Source organism: Xyrauchen texanus, chromosome 35 (genome assembly GCF_025860055.1).
Source record: "Xyrauchen texanus isolate HMW12.3.18 chromosome 35, RBS_HiC_50CHRs, whole genome shotgun sequence".
Lineage (NCBI taxonomy): Eukaryota > Metazoa > Chordata > Actinopteri > Cypriniformes > Catostomidae > Xyrauchen > Xyrauchen texanus.
Genome location: NC_068310.1, coordinates 27,142,785 through 27,148,784, shown reverse-complemented (window position 1 = coordinate 27,148,784; position 6,000 = coordinate 27,142,785). Strand labels below are relative to the sequence as shown.

Genomic DNA, 6,000 nt, shown 5'->3' with positions numbered 1-6,000 from the left:
AGCGCCTATGGCCGTCAGAAGCGGAGAGATATCAGCCGCATCCAGGAACAATGCAAAGGCGGAAGGGCATCTTGATAAAGACGCGTCTTGAGAAAGACTTTTTCGTGAACACATAAATGCTGTTTTAATACAGACTTCTGCAGATGTCTCACCTTGGATAAAGCAATCATTACCATATTATGAAAAACAGTATGACCTGTTACGGTGGCTTATTTGGTTTTTGTATAGCCTAAGTGGTACCACTAAAATAATACAGCAAGAGCTAGGACAAAAGCAATGTGGTGGGTATGAAAAAAATGCATTTGTGGAACAGCCTGTTTACAATATTTTTAAATGCACAATGTCAGTATTTGATTAGTGTTCCAAAAATGCTTATAGTATAGTCAAAGTTCAGAAATATGAGATATGAACTTTTCAGTTATTTATTTATTTGCACTTATTGTTAGTAATCTGTCAGCTACTGCTTAGCTACTTTTCAGAATATTTCAGCTGTCTTTATATTTATTTTTCCTCCTCATCCTTTGTTTTATTATTTTATTTAGTGTTGTGCGTGTGGGTGTTTGACCTGGGTATCTCTAAATTATTCCCTCAGGTTTTTTGTTTGTTTGTACATCTAGTAGAATTCTCCCCAGCTTCAGAGGTGACAGATGTTTCTAAATATTTCCATCAGTTTTAATTTAGATTTGGTACAAATCTGCTTTTCCTGTTGAGTTAGGTCTCTCTAATGCACTGTTGGAATCCTGGTACGGCCTCATGTTCTTCTGACATTATGAGCAGATCTACAGTGTATCTGGTTTAGCCAACATGTCTGGGTCAATGGCTTGAAACAGTGTGTGTGCAAGAGCTAACTAACTCTTAATCCATTCATACCAGTTCACTGTGGTAATTTACATCTGGTTTGCTTCTTTTCAGTCATCATAATTCTCTATATGATCAGGTGTGTACTGAAAAAGATTACCTGGGCATATTTTTAATTTCTCTCAAAATCTGATGTCTGTTCTGCAAAAACCTACTTGGTCCAGCTTGCCCAATCCATCAATGGCTGCATCATTGAATAACTTTGGGATTTTCTTTTTAGAACTTATATTGAACCACATATATTCCTTTCAGGAGATAGGACCTTGAACTTACTTGCCACTGGCGCCCTCCCCTGTCGAAACATATTATACATATAATATTATACAAAATTGTAAAACGATCCCTCAAATTTTGGACACACCTAAATTCAAGTTCCTCTAACGCACTGCAACATGAAGCCCTTAAAACCCAAGAGCTGAAGCCTAAAACCAGTCCCCTTTGCCAGCTGGCTCTGAAATTCACAAACCCACTAACAACTAACAAACACCAGTTTCAGACCAGCACTGCTGAACTAAACCAAATCAGAATAAACCAAATCATAAAAGAAAGCAAAAATTCATATTTGGACCATTGGGAAAATGAAAGTAAAAATCAAAGCAAATTGAAATGTTATCGGGCCCTAAACAGAACATATAATCTGGCAGAATATCTGCACACTGTAAGAGATACCAAACAGAGACGGATCCTCACCAAATACAGACTCAGTGATCACAGTCTGAACATAGAAAAAGGCAGACACAGACAAACATGGCTTTCAATGGAAGAACTAGTCTGTGCTCACTTTGACACAGGTGAGGTCGAGACAGAGACACACTTTCTCCTTCACTGTGAGAAATTTACAGAGGTGAGAGAGAAATACCTCCACAAACTCTCAAACCTCATGCCACAGTTTTCCAGTTCAGCAGAAACAGATCAGATGCTGGTGTTACTGGGGGAGGACCATCATGCATCAGTTGCAGCAAAATTCGTTTTTGAGATGCACACCCTCAGAAACCAATCACTGCCTTAATGTACTTTATTTTCATATGTTCATAATGTCCTGTTAAATGCTTATTATTTTATTTGATTCAATACCTGGCACCTTATTTTAATTCTATCTTTATTATTTGTCTTGTCATTATCTGTTTTGTGTATTAATGCTTTGGTAATATTGTATGTAAACACAATCATGCCAATATAGTACTTTTAAATTGAAAACTCAATGCCCTGCACGACAGCGTCCTCTGGCGGCGACAGTCCTGTGACGCTGCGGCAGGAACTGAATCAGCAGAGTGTTTACGCTCTTGAGTCACTCCAGTGCTACCGACTGTCGGGATGTGACCCCGGAACAGGACGCCTTATACACAACACAGCTCTCAAATACAACAAAAACGACAGAATCCTGGACCAGGAGAGGTAAGACGTGAAACGGATCTTGACTGAGGCAACATATGAAAATTACGCCCCAAAACGAGGCGACAAATAAAGCGGTGTGTGTGTTTGTCTGTTGCTTGCTGAGCTAGTGTGTGTGTGTGTGTGTGTGTGTGTGTGTGTGTGTGTGTGTGTGTGTGTGTGTGTGTGTGTGTGTGTGTGTGTGTGTGTGTGTGAGTGAGTGAGAGTGAGGAGAGAGTGAGAGTGAGAGAGAGTGAGTGTGTGTGTGTGAGAGAGAGAGAGAGAGAGTGTGTGTATGTGTGTGTGTGTGTGTGTGTGTATGATGTGTATGTGTGTATGTGTGAGTGGAGTGAGTGTGAGTGTGAGTGAGTGAGTGAGTGAGTGAATGGGAAATGTGGGAACTTCATTCAGTGCTTTGTTACAGCCAGACTGTCCAGTTTGCCTATTAAAGCACCCCCTGTGTCGGACACGGACTAACTTTACGCTCTTAAATCGCATATTCATTGATAAAGGGGTCTGTTTTACTGACAAGGCTGCATTTTAAAGAGATATGTGTATGCTAGAAGAGAGAGGAGTAACTGTAATTATATTAGTGTGCTGACAGACTTCTGGAGTTCGGTGTTAGACAAATACTTTTATCTTATTGATTTTATTTTAATCTCTATTCACATTGATTTTGTTGTTCATGATCTACAGACCCTGTACTGCTTACCTTTATTGTTTTTAGTCTTCTTTCGGTGCACGAATCTGCTTCATTGAATGCTTTTAAACCTCATTATGGTTGTAGGTTACTGTTTATTTCATTGATTTAAACTGGTTAGGGATAATCGTCTTTTACGCATCCTCGTGTTGTTCCAAAACTTATGAGCAAACCATATGGAAGACAAAAGGTGAAATGTTATAGACTCTCAGCCTTATTCACCATTCACTTACATAGCATATTTTTTCTGTACAATGAAAGTGAATGGTGACTATGGCCGGGTCTTAGAGGGGCCCCTCCAGAAACATCTGACACCCCGCTCTGACTAACAGCGAAACGATCGAGGTGCACTCTGCCCCTCGGACTGATTGCAAAACGATCAATGTTGCAACCGATAAATATACAAGTGGCCTGATAGTGATTGAGGCTGTCAGACCCTAACATTCTGCCTAACATCTCCTTTTGTTTTCTATGAAAGAAATAAAGTCATACAGATTTGAACAACATGAGAGTGTGTAAATAATGACTGAATTTTCATTTTTGTGTGAAATTTAATTCTAAAGTTGTCCAACCATTAATTTTACTTTTCCAACTACCTCGTTTTACGGTTGCAGCATATTTATGCTGTTTTTTTTGTTTTTTTTTGCTTCTGCACATCTATTTAATATGAACTTGTTTATATGATCATCTCAAACTTTCACAATATGTTCAGTTCATTATTAATCTGTCACTACTGCCACATTTTTATGCCTCTGTGCTGATGATCATCTATTTGTGTTCTTTCCACAACTCATTGTGAATAAAGAATGCCTCTGCACTTACATCTGTCAGCTAAAAGTGTGGCTCAAATTATGCCATGAAGCTGGCAGTTTGCCTGCTTTGGGCACTTGAACTGTGCCAGGGTTTTGAGTGCTGACAGGGCAGGGTCAGCTACTTGTGAACTTGGAAATGAAGCAGTCTCCACATTCTCTTGAGGGTTTCTGGCTCTTTGAATCAGAGACCGTTCCCTCCTCTGTGGCAGGGGGGCAGGTGCGGCTCAAGGACTGCTCAACCTCTGTGTCCCAAAGGGAGATCATCAGCTGCCTTTGAGCTACAAGCCTAGGCATAGGCTGAGACCACTTGCCAAGCATATTTTTTGGTTGGGGAGCCCAGCCCCCCTGTGTCGCTTGGCATCCCCCCACCCCCTTCTCTTTTCTGTCTGTCAGACACTGCACAGGCTGGGTTTATGCCTTAAAGGGCTGTTTCTGCATGATCAAGGCTGTGGTGCATGCTCAAATCAGTCTCACTTGCCACATAATGTGGTATCTTTCTTTGGCAATTAGCAAAATCCTCCTCTGTTGCTTAAATTTCCATTAGTCTCCATTAACTTTGAAGATGAGACCTTACATTGGATCTGACTTGTCAGTTTATTAAAAGAATGTTCCGGGTTCAATACAGGTTACGCATTTGCAGCATAATTATGAATGCATAATTAAGACTAGGCCTTAATTTTTATATATATATATATATATATATAAAAGCAAAAAATCAGGGTTGTTAAAACTTGTTATTTTTAACTTTCATAATTTACGAGTAATATATTAATCGTATTTTGTGGGTTAGAGTACCTAACTACAAAAATTACTGGAAAATGCTCATACCTAGTTTAGATGCACAATTATAATCAAGCTACAGCCTGTTAGTCTGACTTCGTAGAAATCGGACAGGTAGGTTTTTACATTTAGTGCAATATTTAGTGCAGCTGAAATCAAACTTTTAAAGTGCATGTAAATGTACTGCCTGAGTATCTAGTTTTTTATTGTACTATATAGTTATTATTGTATCTAGCTGTATGCATTAGCAGTAATTCCAAAGGGACCTATCCACTGCAGTGGGTTTTGAATTGTGATTCATGACAAGCACTCTGTTGCATGACAGCCATCTTGAGAAACGCTTATCCAAGACTTGGTGCATTGACAAAATAACCCTCGAAATGCTTCAGGACTGACTTTGTTCGATTGCACACCTATCTATCATTCCAATTGTGATTTGGCTTGTTTACACGATTAATACAATTCAATCGATTGGTTTACTGTTGTAACCGGTAATGAATGCGTGGATGACTTAGCTTAAATTCTGAAGCTTTACACTTATTAACTTTTGAGCATTTTAGAAAGCCAAATCCTGGCAAAACTCATTTATACATGGAGAAGTCTTTATGAAGCCTATCTCCTTTAAGTGTATCCTATTTTCTGTATTGAAAATAGTGAATTTGCAATCACATTGCTGGCTCATGTTTCATTCGTTGCTAGCATGTCATGACCTAGTTATCAGGCATACTGGCTCTAGATGCTTCATTTTTATTGTTGTCAAATACAGTGACTATTGTTTCCACACTTTATATGTGAAAAGGTCGTTTACTGTAAAATCTACAGACAAACCTGGTGCAGAAACAACTAAAACAGGACTTGTGCTCTAGCTGACATAAGCACTTGGTCTAGGCTACATAGTGGAAAAACATTTGACTTAGTGCTGCTTGCTAAGTTAACAAGTTGTAGTTCTGTCAGCTTCCTAAAACACAATTTACATGTTTAAATCTATTCGAATTCCTCAGATCTGCTGCCAAAACCAGTGCTGAGGTGTGAAAACACAACTGATTTTGTCTGATGATCAGGCTTGAGATTTTTCACCCAACAGATGATAAAGCAGATGAAACAAATCTTTGAAACTAACATTAATGGAGGGACCCGAGAGCCATATCTAGGGACCAGAATATCATAAAGACTTGGGGATGAACTCTTTCTGACATCTCACTAGCTGATTTTTCCAGCAATTTTTCAGGTGTGAGGTTAATTTAAATAATCGCAAAAAAATGCGTAGAGCATTTACCTACAGTCTTCTAGTTATCTTTTTATTGTAATTTATGTAATTTGTATTAAGAAAATTTAATTAATTATTTTTATTTTACAGTTCACCAAAGAGTAGAATGAAAATGAGGGACAAAGGGGGAAAGGGATCAGGACATGTTGCTGACTGGATTTAAACCTGCGAACCAATGAAAACGGCTTTTGAATGTTATAAGCAGATGCATT

General features: G+C 38.8%; 1 protein-coding gene across 1 annotated transcript in view; it reads left to right on the top strand.

Annotated features, from left to right (window-relative positions):
* Positions 1–2,118: 2,118 nt before the first annotated feature.
* Positions 2,119–6,000, top strand: part of ctnnbip1 (catenin, beta interacting protein 1) — a 44,534-nt gene continuing 40,652 nt past the window's right edge. Inside the window, exon 1 of the mRNA XM_052105717.1 lies at positions 2,119–2,253. The gene's annotated coding sequence lies outside the window, so the exon portion shown is untranslated. The remainder of the gene's footprint in view (positions 2,254–6,000) is intronic.